The sequence below is a fragment of the Lathyrus oleraceus genome, chromosome 4 (assembly GCF_024323335.1).
Source record: "Lathyrus oleraceus cultivar Zhongwan6 chromosome 4, CAAS_Psat_ZW6_1.0, whole genome shotgun sequence".
Taxonomy (NCBI): Eukaryota; Viridiplantae; Streptophyta; class Magnoliopsida; order Fabales; family Fabaceae; genus Lathyrus; species Lathyrus oleraceus.
The window spans coordinates 448,901,042-448,918,952 of NC_066582.1; the positions used below are offsets into that span (position 1 = coordinate 448,901,042).

At 32.6% G+C, this 17,911-nt stretch overlaps 11 non-coding genes across 11 annotated transcripts; all 11 read left to right on the forward strand.

The window, feature by feature from the left end:
• Positions 1–594: 594 nt before the first annotated feature.
• TRNAT-AGU (transfer RNA threonine (anticodon AGU)) lies at positions 595–668 on the forward strand. Its single transcript has one exon. It is a non-coding gene; the product is annotated as a tRNA-Thr (tRNA).
• A 1,135-nt stretch (positions 669–1,803) lies between these two features.
• Positions 1,804–1,877, forward strand: TRNAT-AGU (transfer RNA threonine (anticodon AGU)). Its single transcript has one exon. It is a non-coding gene; the product is annotated as a tRNA-Thr (tRNA).
• Positions 1,878–3,523: 1,646 nt separating this feature from the next.
• Positions 3,524–3,597, forward strand: TRNAT-AGU (transfer RNA threonine (anticodon AGU)). Its single transcript has one exon. It is a non-coding gene; the product is annotated as a tRNA-Thr (tRNA).
• Positions 3,598–5,242: 1,645 nt separating this feature from the next.
• TRNAT-AGU (transfer RNA threonine (anticodon AGU)) lies at positions 5,243–5,316 on the forward strand. The gene has a single exon. It is a non-coding gene; the product is annotated as a tRNA-Thr (tRNA).
• A 1,646-nt stretch (positions 5,317–6,962) lies between these two features.
• Positions 6,963–7,036, forward strand: TRNAT-AGU (transfer RNA threonine (anticodon AGU)). The gene has a single exon. It is a non-coding gene; the product is annotated as a tRNA-Thr (tRNA).
• Positions 7,037–8,174: 1,138 nt separating this feature from the next.
• On the forward strand, positions 8,175–8,248 carry TRNAT-AGU (transfer RNA threonine (anticodon AGU)). The gene has a single exon. It is a non-coding gene; the product is annotated as a tRNA-Thr (tRNA).
• Positions 8,249–9,424: 1,176 nt separating this feature from the next.
• On the forward strand, positions 9,425–9,498 carry TRNAT-AGU (transfer RNA threonine (anticodon AGU)). The gene has a single exon. It is a non-coding gene; the product is annotated as a tRNA-Thr (tRNA).
• Positions 9,499–12,731: 3,233 nt separating this feature from the next.
• TRNAT-AGU (transfer RNA threonine (anticodon AGU)) lies at positions 12,732–12,805 on the forward strand. Its single transcript has one exon. It is a non-coding gene; the product is annotated as a tRNA-Thr (tRNA).
• A 1,484-nt stretch (positions 12,806–14,289) lies between these two features.
• On the forward strand, positions 14,290–14,363 carry TRNAT-AGU (transfer RNA threonine (anticodon AGU)). Its single transcript has one exon. It is a non-coding gene; the product is annotated as a tRNA-Thr (tRNA).
• Positions 14,364–15,179: 816 nt separating this feature from the next.
• Positions 15,180–15,253, forward strand: TRNAT-AGU (transfer RNA threonine (anticodon AGU)). The gene has a single exon. It is a non-coding gene; the product is annotated as a tRNA-Thr (tRNA).
• A 1,633-nt stretch (positions 15,254–16,886) lies between these two features.
• On the forward strand, positions 16,887–16,960 carry TRNAT-AGU (transfer RNA threonine (anticodon AGU)). The gene has a single exon. It is a non-coding gene; the product is annotated as a tRNA-Thr (tRNA).
• Positions 16,961–17,911: the final 951 nt, after the last annotated feature.

Sequence of the window (17,911 nt, forward strand, 5' to 3'; positions counted from 1 at the left end):
TGTAGGCAACAAGATTGAGTTGCTTTGAGGTCAAATTGAAGCAACTCAGATCATGCACCTCAAATTCAAATCCATGTATCTTTCAATATACTTGGAATTAGAAGAAATGGAGGCCAGATTCGAGCTCCTGAGTATTTTTCCTTTAAAACGATATCCTTACTTTTTATTTTGATGGTGGTTGATGGTGGACCAGTCCGGTGAGGTCCATTGGAGAAGATGATCGGAGCCCTAGCTCCGGTGGTATGGTGGCAAGGTTCTATCCATCAGATCATTTCTCAATGTTTTAATCTCAACCATTCTTTCTAATAACCACACGTGTACACGCATTGACTGTGGCATTTGGTGGAAGCGCGCGTTTAGCCATCAGATTGGCCATCTCAATTAATGAGGGAGATCTGATGACCCATGTTTTTTTTTAATTTTATTTTAATTTCTGAATTTTCATTTAATCATTTTTTTGTTTAATTCATAGAAATTTCATTTTTAATCCAAAAAATATGAGTCTTTCACCAAAAATCTTTAAATATTTCCCTCTTTCATATTTTGAATTAAAACACATGATCTTACAAAATACATAAAAAAATTTAACAACTAGCTTTCATAGCTCAGTTGGTTAGAGCACCCGTTTAGTAAGCGGGAGGTCTTGAGTTCAACTCTCAATGAAAGCAAACAAAAATAATAATACTTTTGAGAGATAATCATATTAACTACAACAAGAGAAATCATCTCGATAAGGAAAGAAAACACACTAAAAATGTACGTACATCTGATGTGATTATCAAGGCTATTTGGTTTTAACGATGACGATATTTTAAGGTGAAGTTGTCATCTTTTGTGGTGATCAATTTGTGGTGCTTAGAGATTAAGTTATCAAAGCTCGCCTTTGGAGGTCAACACCTAATGTAAATCGGCATCCGGTAGAGTTAGTGAAGATCTCTGATCAAGAAGTGTGTATGATAATGGTGTCCATCATGAAGAGTCATCTCAAGCTTCATCAGGGATAAGGTTCAAGGTTCCAATGAAGTGCTATGGTGAAATAGTATGTACACGAGATCATGAATCTTCAGAGTTGTGAAAGAGATGAAGATTGAATGATCATAATACCCGTGTCGACTGATATGTGTCTGTAAAGGTATAAGATTGACTTTTGAATTTACAAAGGTAAATCACAACATAATTTCGAATGATCGAAAACCTCTATTTTTTTTTAAAATAACCAAAACATGTTTTTGTACCTAGCCAATGAGCTAAACTATCAATGAAAGAAAAAGTATTTTATATGTATTTTTCGATTAAAACTAGAAGTGGAAGCAAATAAAGATTACAAGTTTTTCGAGAGATAATCATATTTACCACAACAAAATAAATAATCTCGATAAGGAAAGAAGACAAACCAAAAATTTATTTATATCTTAAATTTAAAAGTTCTTTGATTATTGGTTGTCTGAAGTCCTACCGATGTAGGCAACAAGATTGAGTTGCTTTGGGGTCAAATTGAAGAAACTCAGATCATGCACCTCAAATTCAAATCCATGTATCTTTCAATATACTTGGAATTGGAAGAAATGGAGGCCATATTCGAGCTCCTGAGTATTTTTCCTTTAAAACGATATCCTTACTTTTTTTAATTTTATTTTAATTTCTGAATTTTCATTTAATCATTTTTTTGTTTAATTCATAGAAATTTCATTTTTAATCCAAAAAATATGAGTCTTTCACCAAAAATCTTTAAATATTTCCCTCTTTCATATTTTGAATTAAAACACATGATCTTACAAAATACATAAAAAAATTTAACAACTAGCTTTCATAGCTCAGTTGGTTAGAGCACCCGTTTAGTAAGCGGGAGGTCTTGAGTTCAACTCTCAATGAAAGCAAACAAAAATAATAATACTTTTGAGAGATAATCATATTAACTACAACAAGAGAAATCATCTCGATAAGGAAAGAAAACACACGAAAAATGTACGTACATCTTAAAACTACTATTTTTTCTCTCAAGATCAAGAGAAGTTCTAGAGAAAACTTGTTGGTATTTATATTGCCACATATATCTCATCATGATACCAACAATTTCTAAGTCCGTTCATAATGTTTGGATCTATATATTTGCAAGTATGATGTTTGCGACATTCTATTCGGTTTTGATGACGACAACAATATAAGGTGAAGTCTTCATCAGTGGTGACCAAGATGTCATGTTTGAAGAGTAAATTGTTATCTGATGTGATTATCAAGGCTATTTGGTTTTAACGATGACAATATTTTGAGGTGAAGTTGTCATCTTTTGTGGTGATCAATTTATGGTGATCAATTTGTGGTGCTTAGAGATTAAGTTATCAAAGCTCGCCTTTGGAGGTCAACACCTAATGTAAATCAGCATCCGGTAGAGTTAGTGAAGATCTCTGATCAAGAAGTGTGTATGATAATGGTGTCCATCATGAAGAGTCATCTCAAGCTTCATCAGGGATAAGGTTCAAGGTTCCAATGAAGTGCTATGGTGAAATAGTATGTACACGAGATCATGAATCTTCAGAGTTGTGAAAGAGATGAAGATTGAATGATCATAATATCCGTGTCGACTGATATGTGTCTGTAAAGGTATAAGATTGACTTTTGAATTTACAAAGGTAAATCACAACATAATTTCGAATGATCGAAAACCTCTAATTTTTTTTAAAATAACCAAAACATGTTTTTGTACCTAGCCAATGAGCTAAACTATCAATGAAAGAAAAAGTATTTTATATGTATTTTTCGATTAAAACTAGAAGTGGAAGCAAATAAAGATTATAAGTTTTTCGAGAGATAATCATCTTTACCACAACAAAATAAATCATCTCGATAAGGAAAGAAGACAAACCAAAAATTTATTTACATCTTAAATTTAAAAGTTCTTTGATTATTGGTTGTCTGAAGTCCTACCGATGTAGGCAACAAGATTGAGTTGCTTTGGGGTCAAATTGAAGCAACTCAGATCATGCACCTCAAATTCAAATCCATGTATCTTTCAATATACTTGGAATTGGAAGAAATGGAGGCCAGATTCGAGCTCCTGAGTATTTTTCCTTTAAAACGATATCCTTACTTTTTATTTTGATGGTGGTTGATGGTGGACCAGTCCGGTGAGGTCCATTGGAGAAGATGATCGGAGCCCTAGCTCCGGTGGTATGGTTGCAAGGTTCTATCCATCAGATCATTTCTCAACGTTTTAATCTCAACCATTCTTTCTAATAACCACACGTGTACACGCATTGATTGTGGCATTTGGTGGAAGCGCGCGTTTAGCCATCAGATAAGCCATCTCAATTAATGAGGGAGATCTGATGACCCATGTTTTTTTTTTAATTTTATTTTAATTTCTGAATTTTCATTTAATCATTTTTTTGTTTAATTCATAGAAATTTCATTTTTAATCCAAAAAATATGAGTCTTTCACCAAAAATCTTTAAATATTTCCCTCTTTCATATTTTGAATTAAAACACATGATCTTACAAAATACATAAAAAAATTTAACAACTAGCTTTCATAGCTTAGTTGGTTAGAGCACCTGTTTAGTAAGCGGGAGGTCTTGAGTTCAACTCTCAATGAAAGCAAACAAAATAATAATACTTTTGAGAGATAATCATATTAACTACAACAAGAGAAATCATCTCGATAAGGAAAGAAAACACACTAAAAATGTACGTACATCTTAAAACTACTATTTTTTGTCTCAAGATCAAGAGAAGTTCTAGAGAAAACTTGTTGGTATTTATATTGCCACATATATCTCATCATGATACCAACAGTTTCTAAGTCCGTTCATAATGTTTGGATCTATATATTTGCAAGTATGATGTTTGCGACATTCTATTCGGTTTTGATGACGACAACAATATAAGGTGAAGTCTTCATCAGTGGTGACCAAGATGTCATGTTTGAAGACTAAATTGTTATCTGATGTGATTATCAAGGCTATTTGGTTTTAACGATGACAATATTTTAAGGTGAAGTTGTCATCTTTTGTGGTGATCAATTTATGGTGATCAATTTGCGGTGCTTAGAGATTAAGTTATCAAAGCTCGCCTTTGGAGGTCAACACCTAATGTAAATCGGCATCCGGTAGAGTTAGTGAAGATCTCTGATCAAGAAGTGTGTATGATATTGGTGTCCATCATGAAGAGTCATCTCAAGCTTCATCAGGGATAAGGTTCAAGGTTCCAATGAAGTGCTATGGTGAAATAGTATGTACACGAGATCATGAATCTTCAGAGTTGTGAAAGAGATGAAGATTGAATGATCATAATATCCGTGTCGACTGATATGTGTCTGTAAAGGTATAAGATTGACTTTTGAATTTACAAAGGTAAATCACAACATAATTTCGAATGATCGAAAACCTCTAATTTTTTTTTAAAATAACCAAAACATGTTTTTGTACCTAGCCAATGAGCTAAACTATCAATGAAAGAAAAAGTATTTTATATGTATTTTTCGATTAAAACTAGAAGTGGAAGCAAATAAAGATTACAAGTTTTTCGAGAGATAATCATATTTACCACAACAAAATAAATAATATCGATAAGGAAAGAAGACAAACCAAAAATTTATTTATATCTTAAATTTAAAAGTTCTTTGATTATTGGTTGTCTGAAGTCCTACCGATGTAGGCAACAAGATTGAGTTGCTTTGAGGTCAAATTGAAGCAACTCAGATCATGCACCTCAAATTCAAATCCATGTATCTTTCAATATACTTGGAATTGGAAGAAATGGAGGTCAGATTCGAGCTGCTGAGTATTTTTCCTTTAAAACGATATCCTTACTTTTTATTTTGATGGTGGTTGATGGTGGACCAGTCCGGTGAGGTCCATTGGAGAAGATGATCGGAGCCCTAGCTCCGGTGGTATGGTGGCAAGGTTCTATCCATCAGATCATTTCTCAACGTTTTAATCTCAACCTTTCTTTCTAATAACCACACGTGTACACGCATTGACTGTGGCATTTGGTGGACGCGCGCGTTTCGCCATCAGATCAGCCATCTAAATTAATGAGGGAGATCTGATGACCCATGTTTTTTTTTAATTTTATTTTAATTTCTGAATTTTCATTTAATCATTTTTTTGTTTAATTCATAGAAATTTCATTTTTAATCCAAAAAATATGAGTCTTTCACCAAAAATCTTTAAATATTTCCCTCTTTCATATTTTGAATTAAAACACATGATCTTACAAAATACATAAAAAAATTTAACAACTAGCTTTCATAGCTCAGTTGGTTAGAGCACCCGTTTAGTAAGCGGGAGGTCTTGAGTTCAACTCTCAATGAAAGCAAACAAAAATAATAATACTTTTGATAGATAATCATATTAACTACAACAAGAGAAATCATCTCGATAAGGAAAGAAAACACACTAAAAATGTACGTACATCTTAAAACTACTATTTTTTCTCTCAAGATCAAGAGAAGTTCTAGAGAAAACTTGTTTGTATTTATATTGCCACATATATCTCATCATGATACCAACAATTTCTAAGTCCGTTCATAATGTTTGGATCTATATATTTGCAAGTATGATGTTTGCGACATTCTATTCGGTTTTGATGACGACAACAATATAAGGTGAAGTCTTCATCAGTGGTGACCAAGATGTCATGTTTGAAGACTAAATTGTTATCTGATGTGACTATCAAGGCTATTTGGTTTTAACGATGACAATATTTTAAGGTGAAGTTGTCATCTTTTGTGGTGATCAATTTATGGTGATCAATTTGTGGTGCTTAGAGATTAAGTTATCAAAGCCCGCCTTTGGAGGTCAACACCTAATGTAAATCGGCATCCGGTAGAGTTAGTGAAGATCTCTGATCAAGAAGTGTGTATGATAATGGTGTCCATCATGAAGAGTCATCTCAAGCTTCGTCAGGTATAAGGTTCAAGGTTCGAATGAAGTGCTATGGTGAAATAATATGTACACGAGATCATGAATCTTCAGAGTTGTGAAAGAGATGAAGATTGAAAGATCATAATATCCGTGTCGACTGATATGTGTCTGTAAAGGTATAAGATTGACTTTTGAATTTACAAAGGTAAATCACAACATAATTTCGAATGATCGAAAACCTCTAATTTATTTTTAAAATAACCAAAACATGTTTTTGTACCTAGCCAATGAGCTAAACTATCAATGAAAGAAAAAGTATTTTATATGTATTTTTCGATTAAAACTAGAAGTGGAAGCAAATAAAGATTACAAGTTTTTCGAGAGATAATCATATTTACCACAACAAAATAAATCATCTCGATAAGGAAAGAAGACAAACCAAAAATTTATTTACATCTTAAATTTAAAAGTTCTTTGATTATTGGTTGTCTAAAGTCCTACCGATGTAGGCAACAAGATTGAGTTGCTTTGAGGTCAAATTGAAGCAACTCAGATCATGCACCTCAAATTCAAATCCATGTATCTTTCAATATACTTGGAATTGGAAGAAATGGAGGCCAGATTCGAGCTCCTGAGTATTTTTCCTTTAAAACGATATCCTTACTTTTTATTTTGATGGTGGTTGATGGTGGACCAGTCCGGTGAGGTCCATTGGAGAAGATGATCGGAGCCCTAGCTCCGGTGGTATGGTGGCAAGGTTCTATCCATCAGATCATTTCTCAATGTTTTAATCTCAACCATTCTTTCTAATAACCACACGTGTACACGCATTGACTGTGGCATTTGGTGGAAGCGCGCGTTTAGCCATCAGATTGGCCATCTCAATTAATGAGGGAGATCTGATGACCCATGTTTTTTTTTAATTTTATTTTAATTTCTGAATTTTCATTTAATCATTTTTTTGTTTAATTCATAGAAATTTCATTTTTAATCCAAAAAATATGAGTCTTTCACCAAAAATCTTTAAATATTTCCCTCTTTCATATTTTGAATTAAAACACATGATCTTACAAAATACATAAAAAAATTTAACAACTAGCTTTCATAGCTCAGTTGGTTAGAGCACCCGTTTAGTAAGCGGGAGGTCTTGAGTTCAACTCTCAATGAAAGCAAACAAAAATAATAATACTTTTGAGAGATAATCATATTAACTACAACAAGAGAAATCATCTCGATAAGGAAAGAAAACACACTAAAAATGTACGTACATCTGATGTGATTATCAAGGCTATTTGGTTTTAACGATGACAATATTTTAAGGTGAAGTTGTCATCTTTTTTGTGGTGATCAATTTGTGGTGCTTAGAGATTAAGTTATCAAAGCTCGCCTTTGGAGGTCAACACCTAATGTAAATCGGCATCCGGTAGAGTTAGTGAAGATCTCTGATCAAGAAGTGTGTATGATAATGGTGTCCATCATGAAGAGTCATCTCAAGCTTCATCAGGGATAAGGTTCAAGGTTCCAATGAAGTGCTATGGTGAAATAGTATGTACACGAGATCATGAATCTTCAGAGTTGTGAAAGAGATGAAGATTGAATGATCATAATATCCGTGTCGACTGATATGTGTCTGTAAAGGTATAAGATTGACTTTTGAATTTACAAAGGTAAATCACAACATAATTTCGAATGATCGAAAACCTCTATTTTTTTTTTAAAATAACCAAAACATGTTTTTGTACCTAGCCAATGAGCTAAACTATCAATGAAAGAAAAAGTATTTTATATGTATTTTTCGATTAAAACTAGAAGTGGAAGCAAATAAAGATTACAAGTTTTTCGAGAGATAATCATATTTACCACAACAAAATAAATAATCTCGATAAGGAAAGAAGACAAACCAAAAATTTATTTATATCTTAAATTTAAAAGTTCTTTGATTATTGGTTGTCTGAAGTCCTACCGATGTAGGCAACAAGATTGAGTTGCTTTGGGGTCAAATTGAAGAAACTCAGATCATGCACCTCAAATTCAAATCCATGTATCTTTCAATATACTTGGAATTGGAAGAAATGGAGGCCATATTCGAGCTCCTGAGTATTTTTCCTTTAAAACGATATCCTTACTTTTTTTAATTTTATTTTAATTTCTGAATTTTCATTTAATCATTTTTTTGTTTAATTCATAGAAATTTCATTTTTAATCCAAAAAATATGAGTCTTTCACCAAAAATCTTTAAATATTTCCCTCTTTCATATTTTGAATTAAAACACATGATCTTACAAAATACATAAAAAAATTTAACAACTAGCTTTCATAGCTCAGTTGGTTAGAGCACCCGTTTAGTAAGCGGGAGGTCTTGAGTTCAAATCTCAATGAAAGCAAACAAAAATAATAATACTTTTGAGAGATAATCATATTAACTACAACAAGAGAAATCATCTCGATAAGGAAAGAAAACACACTAAAAATATAAGGTGAAGTCTTCATCAGTGGTGACCAAGATGTCATGTTTGAAGAGTAAATTGTTATCTGATGTGATTATCAAGGCTATTTGGTTTTAACGATGACAATATTTTGAGGTGAAGTTGTCATCTTTTGTGGTGATCAATTTATGGTGATCAATTTGTGGTGCTTAGAGATTAAGTTATCAAAGCTCGCCTTTGGAGGTAAATCACAACATAATTTCGAATGATCGAAAACCTCTAATTTATTTTTAAAATAACCAAAACATGTTTTTGTACCTAGCCAATGAGCTAAACTATCAATGAAAGAAAAAGTATTTTATATGTATTTTTCGATTAAAACTAGAAGTGGAAGCAAATAAAGATTACAAGTTTTTCGAGAGATAATCATATTTACCACAACAAAATAAATCATCTCGATAAGGAAAGAAGACAAACCAAAAATTTATTTTACATTTTAAATTTAAAATTTCTTTGATTATTTGTTGTCTGAAGTCCTACCGATGTAGGCAACAAGATTGAGTTGCTTTGGGGTCAAATTGAAGCAACTCAGATCATACACCTCAAATTTCAAATTCATGTATCTTTCAATATACTTGGAATTGGAAGAAATGGAGGCCATATTCGAGCTCCTGAGTAGTTTTCCTTTAAAACGATATCCTTACTTTTTATTTTGGTGGTGGTTGATGGTGGACCAGTCCGGTGAGGTCCATTGGAGAAGATGACCGGAGCCCCAGCTCCGGTGGTATGGTGGCAAGGTTCTATCCGTCAGATCATTTCTCAACGTTTTAATCTCAACCATTCTTTCTAATTACCACACGTGTACACGCATTGACTGTGGCATTTGGTGGAAGCGCGCGTTTAGCCATCAGATTGGCCATCTCAATTAATGAGGGAGATCTGATGACCCATGTTTTTTTTTAATTTTATTTTAATTTCTGAATTTTCATTTAATCATTTTTTTGTTTAATTCATAGAAATTTCATTTTTAATCCAAAAAATATGAGTCTTTCACCAAAAATCTTTAAATATTTCCATCTTTCATTGAATTAAAACACATGATCTTACAAAATACATAAAAAAATTTAACAACTAGCTTTCATAGCTCAGTTGGTTAGAGCACCTGTTTAGTAAGCGGGAGGTCTTGAGTTCAACTCTCAATGAAAGCAAACAAAAATAATAATACTTTTGATAGATAATCATATTAACTACAACAAGAGAAATCATCTCGATAAGGAAAGAAAACACACTAAAAATGTATGTACATCTTAAAACTACTATTTTTTCTCTCAAGATCAAGAGAAGTTCTAGAGAAAACTTGTTGGTATTTATATTGCCACATATATCTCATCATGATACCAACAATTTCTAAGTCCGTTCATAATGTTTGGATCTATATATTTGCAAGTATGATGTTTGCGACAATCTATTCGGTTTTGATGACGACAACAATATAAGGTGAAGTCTTCATCAGTGGTGACCAAGATGTCATGTTTGAAGACTAAATTGTTATCTGATGTGATTATCAAGGCTATTTGGTTTTAATGATGACAATATTTTAAGGTGAAGTTGTCATCTTTTGTGGTGATCAATTTGTGGTTCTTAGAGATTAAGTTATCAAAGCTCGCCTTTTGAGGTCAACACCTAATGTAAATCGGCATCCGGTAGAGTTAGTGAAGATCTATGATCAAGAAGTATGTATGATAGTGGTGTCCATCATGAAGAGTCATCTCAAGCTTCATCAGGGATAAGGTTCAAGGTTCCAATGAAGTGCTATGGTGAAATAGTATGTACACGAGATCATGAATCTTCAGAGTTGTGAAAGAGATGAAGATTGAAAGATCATAATATCCGTGTCGACTGATATGTGTCTGTAAAGGTATAATATTGACTTTGGAATTTACAAAGGTAAATCACAACATAATTTCGAATGATAGAAAAACCTCTAATTTTTTTTTAAATAATCAAAAAATGTTTTTGTACCTAGCCAATGAGCTAAACTATCAATGAAAGAAAAAGTATTTTATATGTATTTTTCGATTAAAACTAGAAGTGGAAGCAAATAAAGATTACAAGTTTTTCGAGAGATAATCATATTTATTACAACAAAATAAATCATCTCGATAAGGAAAGAAGACAAACCAAAAATTTATTTACATCTTAAATTTAAAAGTTCTTTGATTATTGGTTGTCTGAAGTCCTACCGATGTAGGCAACAAGATTGAGTTGCTTTGGGGTCAAATTGAAGCAACTCAGATGATGCACCTCAAATTTCAAATCCATGTATCTTTCAATATTCTTGGAATTGGAAGAAATGGAGGCCATATTCGAGCTCCTGAGTATTTTTCCTTTAAAACGATATCCTTACTTTTTATTTTGGTGGTGGTTGATGGTGGACCAGTCCGGTGAGGTCCATTGGAGAAGATGACTGGAGCCCTAGCTCCGGTGGTATGGTGGCAAGGTTTTACCCATCAGATCATTTCTCAACGTTTTAATCTCAACCATTCTTTCTAATTACCACACATGTACACGCATTGACTGTGGCATTTGGTGGAAGCGCGCATTTGGACATCAGATCTGCCATCTCAATTAATGAGGGAGATCTGATGACCCATGTTTTTTTTTGAATTTTATTTTAATTTCTGAATTTTCATTTAATCATTTTTTTGTTTAATTCATAGAAATTTCATTTTTAATCCAAAAAATATGAGTCTTTCACCAAAAATCTTTAAATATTTCCCTCTTTCATATTTTGAATTAAAACACATGATCTTATAAAATACATTAAAAAGTTTAACAACTAGCTTTCATAGCTCAGTTGGTTAGAGCACATGTTTAGTAAGCGGGAGGTCTTGAGTTTAACTCTCAATGAAAGCAAACAAAAATTATAATACTTTTGAGAGATAATCATATTAACTACAACAAGAGAAATCATCTCGATAAGGAAAGAAAACACACTAAAAATGTATGTACATCTTAAAACTACTATTCTATTAGGTTTTGCAACATTCTATTTGGTTTTGATGACGACAACAATATAAGGTGAAGTCATCATCAGTGGTGACCAAGATGTCATGTTTGAAGACTAAATTGTTATCTGATGTGATTATCAAGGCTATTTGGTTTTAACGATGACAATATTTTAAGGTGAAGTTGTCATCTTTTGTGGTGATCAATTTATGGTGATCAATTTGTGGTTCTTAGAGATTAAGTTATCAAAGACCGACTTTGGAGGTCAACACCTAATGTAAATCGGCATCCGGTAGAGTTAGTGAAGATCTCTGATCAAGAAGTGTGTATGATAATGGTGTCCATCATGAAGAGTCATCTCTAGCTTCGTCAGGGATAAGGTTCAAGGTTCCATTGAAGTGCTATGGTGAAATAGTATGTACACGAGATCATGAATCTTCAGAGTTGTGAAAGAGATGAAGATTGAAAGATCATAATATCTGTGTCGACTGATATGTGTCTGTAAAGGTATAAGATTGAATTTTGAATTTACAAAGGTAAATAACAACATAATATCGAATGATCGAAAAACCTCTATTTTTTTTTAAAAAAAACCAAAAAATGTTTTTGTACCTAGCCAATGAGCTAAACTATCAATGAAAGAAAAAGTATTTTATATGTATTTTTCGATTAAAACTTGAAGTGCAAGCAAATAAAGATTACAAGTTTTTCGAGAGATAATCATATTAACCACAAAAAAATCAATCATCTCGATAAGGAAAGAAGACAAACAAAAAATTTATTTACATTTTAAATTGAAAATTTCTTTGATTATTTGTTGTCTGAAGTCCTACCGATGTAGGCAACAAGATTGAGTTGCTTTGGGGTCAAATTGAAGCAACTCAGATCATGCACCTCAAATTTCAAATTCATGTATCTTTCAATATACTTCGAATTGGAAGAAATGGAGGCCATATTCGAGCTCCTGAGTACTTTTCCTTTAAAACGATATCCTTACTTTTTATTTTGGTGGTGGTTGATGGTGGACCAGTCCGGTGAGGTCCATTGGAGAAGATGACCGGAGCCCTAGCTCCGGTGGTATGGTGGCAAGGTTCTATCCGTCAGATCATTTCTCAACGTTTTAATCTCAACCATTCTTTCTAATTACCACACGTGTACACGCATTGACTGTGGCATTTGGTGGAAGCGCGCGTTTGGCCATCAGATCTGCCATCTCAAATAATGAGGGAGATCTGATGACCCATGTTTTTTTTTGTATTTTTTTTTAATTTCTGAATTTTCATTTAATCATTTTTTTGTTTAATTTATAGAAATTTCATTTTTAATCCAAAAAATATGTGTCTTTCACCAAAAATCTTTAAATATTTCCCTCTTTCATATTTTGAATTAAAACACATGATCTTCTAAAATACATAAAAAAGTTTAACAACTAGCTTTCATAGCTCAGTTGGTTAGAGCACCCGTTTAGTAAGCGGGAGGTCTTGAGTTCAACTCTCAATGAAAGCAAATAAAAATTATAATACTTTTGAGAGATAAACATATTAACTACAACAAGAGAAATCATCTCGATAAGGAAAGAAAACACACTAAAAATGTATGTACGTCATAATCATGTTGGTATTTATATTGCCACATATATCTCATCATGATACCAACAATTTCTAAGGCCGTTCATAATGTTTGGATCTATATATTTGCAAGTATGATGTTTGCGACATTCTATTTGGTTTCAATGATGACAATATTTTAAGGTGAAGCTGTCATCTTTTGTGGTGATCAATTTGTGGTGCTTAGAGATTAAGTTATCAAAGCCCGTCTTTGGAGGTCAACACCTAATGTAAATCGGCACCCGGTAGAGTTAGTGAAGATCTCTGATCAAGAAGTGTGTATGATAATGGTGTCCATCATGAAGAGTCATCTCAAGCTTCGTCAGGTATAAGGTTCAAGGTTCGAATGAAGTGCTATGGTGAAATAGTATGTACACGAAATCATGAATCTTCAGAGTTGTGAAAGAGATGAAGATTGAAAGATCATAATATCCGTGTCGACTGATATGTGTCTGTAAAGGTATAAGATTGACTTTTGAATTTACAAAGGTAAATCACAACATAATTTCGAATGATAGAAAAACGTCTAATTTTTTTTAAATAATCAAAAAATGTTTTTGTACCTAGCCAATGAGCTAAACTATCAATGAAAGAAAAAGTATTTTATATGTATTTTTCGATTAAAACTAGAAGTGGAAGCAAATAAAGAGTACAAGGTTTTCGAGAGATAATCATATTTACCACAACAAAATAAATCATCTCGATAAGGAAAGAAGACAAACCAAAAATTTATTTTACATTTTAAATTTAAAATTTCTTTGATTATTTGTTGTCTGAAGTCCTACCGATGTAGGCAACAAGATTGAGTTGCTTTGGGGTCAAATTGAAGCAACTCAGATCATGCACCTCAAATTTCAAATTCATGTATCTTTCAATATACTTCGAATTGGAAGAAATGGAGGCCATATTCGAGCTCCTGAGTACTTTTCCTTTAAAACGATATCCTTACTTTTTATTTTGGTGGTGGTTGATGGTGGACCAGTCCGGTGAGGTCCATTGGAGAAGATGACCGGAGCCCTAGCTCCGGTGGTATGGTGGCAAGGTTCTATCCGTCAGATCATTTCTCAACGTTTTAATCTCAACCATTCTTTCTAATTACCACACGTGTACACGCATTGACTGTGGCATTTGGTGGAAGCGCGCGTTTGGCCATCAGATCTGCCATCTCAATTAATGAGGGAGATCTGATGACCCATGTTTTTTTTTGTATTTTATTTTAATTTCTGAATTTTCATTTAATCATTTTTTTGTTTAATTTATAGAAATTTCATTTTTAATCCAAAAAATATGTGTCTTTCACCAAAAATCTTTAAATATTTCCCTCTTTCATATTTTGAATTAAAACACATGATCTTCTAAAATACATAAAAAGTTTAACAACTAGCTTTCATAGCTCAGTTGGTTAGAGCACCCGTTTAGTAAGCGGGAGGTCTTGAGTTCAATTCTCAATGAAAGCAAATAAAAATTATAATACTTTTGAGAGATAAACATATTAACTACAACAAGAGAAATCATCTCGATAAGGAAAGAAAACACACTAAAAATGTATGTACATCTTAAAACTACTATTTTCTCTCTCAAGATCAAGAGAAGTTCTAGAGAAAACTTGTTGGTATTTATATTGCCACATATATCTCATCATGATACCAACAATTTCACCAATAATTTCTAAGGCCGTTCATAATGTTTGGATCTATATATTTGCAAGTATGATGTTTGCGACATTCTATTTGGTTTTGATGACGACAACAATATAAGGTGAAGTCTTCATCAGTGGTGACCAATATGTCATGTTTGAAGATTAAATTATTATCTGATGTGATGATCAAGGCTATTTGGTTTCAATGATGACAATATTTTAAGGTGAAGCTGTCATCGAGGTCCATTGGAGAAGATGACCGGAGCCCTAGCTCCGGTGGTATGGTGGCAAGGTTCTATCCGTCAGATCATTTCTCAACGTTTTAATCTCAACCATTCTTTCTAATTACCACACGTGTACACGCATTGACTGTGGCATTTGGTGGAAGCGCGCGTTTGGCCATCAGATCTGCCATCTCAATTAATGAGGGAGATCTGATGACCCATGTTTTTTTTTGTATTTTATTTTAATTTCTGAATTTTCATTTAATCATTTTTTTGTTTAATTTATAGAAATTTCATTTTTAATCCAAAAAATATGTGTCTTTCACCAAAAATCTTTAAATATTTCCCTCTTTCATATTTTGAATTAAAACACATGATCTTCTAAAATACATAAAAAAGTTTAACAACTAGCTTTCATAGCTCAGTTGGTTAGAGCACCCGTTTAGTAAGCGGGAGGTCTTGAGTTCAACTCTCAATGAAAGCAAATAAAAATTATAATACTTTTGAGAGATAAACATATTAACTACAACAAGAGAAATCATCTCGATAAGGAAAGAAAACACACTAAAAATGTATGTACATCTTAAAACTACTATTTTCTCTCTCAAGATCAAGAGAAGTTCTAGAGAAAACTTGTTGGTATTTATATTGCCACATATATCTCATCATGATACCAACAATTTCTAAGGCCGTTCATAATGTTTGGATCTATATATTTGCAAGTATGATGTTTGCGACATTCTATTTGGTTTTGATGACGACAACAATATTAGGTGAAGTCTTCATCAGTGGTGACCAATATGTCATGTTTGAAGATTAAATTGTTATCTGATGTGATGATCAAGGCTATTTGGTTTCAATGATGACAATATTTTAAGGTGAAGCTGTCATCTTTTGTGGTGATCAATTTGTGGTGCTTAGAGATTAAGTTATCAAAGCCCGTCTTTGGAGGTCAACACCTAATGTAAATCGGCACCCGGTAGAGTTAGTGAAGATCTCTGATCAAGAAGTGTGTATGATAATGGTGTCCATCATGAAGAGTCATCTCAAGCTTCGTCAGGTATAAGGTTCAAGGTTCGAATGAAGTGCTATGGTGAAATAGTATGTACACGAGATCATGAATCTTCAGAGTTGTGAAAGAGATGAAGATTGAAAGATCATAATATCCGTGTCGACTGATATGTGTCTGTAAAGGTATAAGATTGACTTTTGAGTTTACAAAGGTAAATCACAACATAATTTCGAATGATAGAAAAACGTCTAATTCTTTTTAAATAATCAAAAAATGTTTTTGTACCTAGCCAATGAGCTAAACTATCAATTAAAGAAAAAGTATTTTATATGTATTTTTCGATTAAAATTAGAAGTGGAAGCAAATAAAGATTACAAGTTTTTCGAGAGATAATCATATTTACCACAACAAAATAAATCATCTCGATAAGGAAAGAAGACAAACCAAAAATTTATTTACATCTTAAATTTAAAAGTTCTTTGATTATTGGTTGTCTGAAGTCCTACCGATGTAGGCAACAAGATTGAGTTGCTTTGAGGTCAAATTGAAGCAACTCAGATCATGCACCTCAAATTTCAAATCCATGTATCTTTCAATATTCTTGGAATTGGAAGAAATGGAGGCCATATTCGAGCTCCTGAGTATTTTTTCTTTAAAACGATATCCTTACTTTTTATTTTGGTGGTGGTTGATGGTGTACCAGTCCGGTGAGGTCCATTGGAGAAGATGACCGGAGCCCTAGCTCCGGTGGTATGGTGGCAAGGTTCTATCCATCAGATCATTTCTCAACGTTTTAATCTCAACCATTCTTTCTAATTACCACACATGTACACGCATTGACTGTGGCATTTGGTGGAAGTGCACGTTTGGCCATCAGATTTGCCATCTCAATTAGTGAGGGAGATTTGATGACCCATGTTTTTTTTTTGAATTTTATTTTAATTTCTGAATTTTCATTTAATCATTTTTTTGTTTAATTCATAGAAATTTCATTTTTAATCCAAAAAATATGAGTCTTTCACCAAAAATCTTTAAATATTTCCCTCTTTCATATTTTGAATTAAAACACATGATCTTATAAAATACATAAAAAGTTTAACAACTAGCTTTCATAGCTCAGTTGGTTAGAGCACCCGTTTAGTAAGCGGGAGGTCTTGAGTTCAACTCTCAATGAAAGCAAACAAAAATTATAATACTTTTGAGAGATAATCATATTAACTACAACAAGAGAAATCATCTCGATAATGTTTGGATCTATATATTTGCAAGTATGATGTTTGCGACATTCTATTTGGTTTTGATGACGACAACAATATAAGGTGAAGTCTTCATCAGTGGTGACCAATATGTCATGTTTGAAGATTAAATTGTTATCTGATGTGATGATCAAGGCTATTTGGTTTCAATGATGACAATATTTTAAGGTGAAGCTGTCATCTTTTGTGGTGATCAATTTGTGGTTCTTAGAGATTAAGTTATCAAAGTCCGTTGTCATACCCCGATTTTGGTCCTGAATTTTTCCATTTTTTCATTTTTATTTGGCACTTGGCCTAAAGTTCATTTGCATACATTCATGACCAAAGGCAACCATCCATTTCCAAATCCTTAATCATGTATCCATAATCATTTCATCATTTTCGAATTAATTCTAGGAGTAGCAAACTAAGTTCAATTTGATTTTGATCCAAAATTGACTTTAGAGATTCAAATTGATTTTGAGGATTAGATTAATTTTGGAAATTATTTTAATACCTTTTGTCGATTTAATTTTAGAAGTTTCAATTAATTAGTCATGGCTGTATTATTTGTTGGTAGGCCATTTAACCACTTTTTTTTATCATAAAAAATTCTGCATGAGTTTACAAATTTCAGCCCATATCCAAATTCCTTAAACCCACAATTAAATCCATTTTTTCCAATCCAATAACCCAACTCTATTTTTAAATCCATTTTTTTCAAACTATATCCAAAATCCATATCCATTTTCATTATCCATTTGGAACCAATTTAAACCATTACATATCCAAAATCCATTCAATCATAACAATTAACCAATTAACCCAAAGTTCATTATCCCAAAACAATTATCCAACAAAAACAAATCCCAATTCCAATCCCATAAGAATTCCA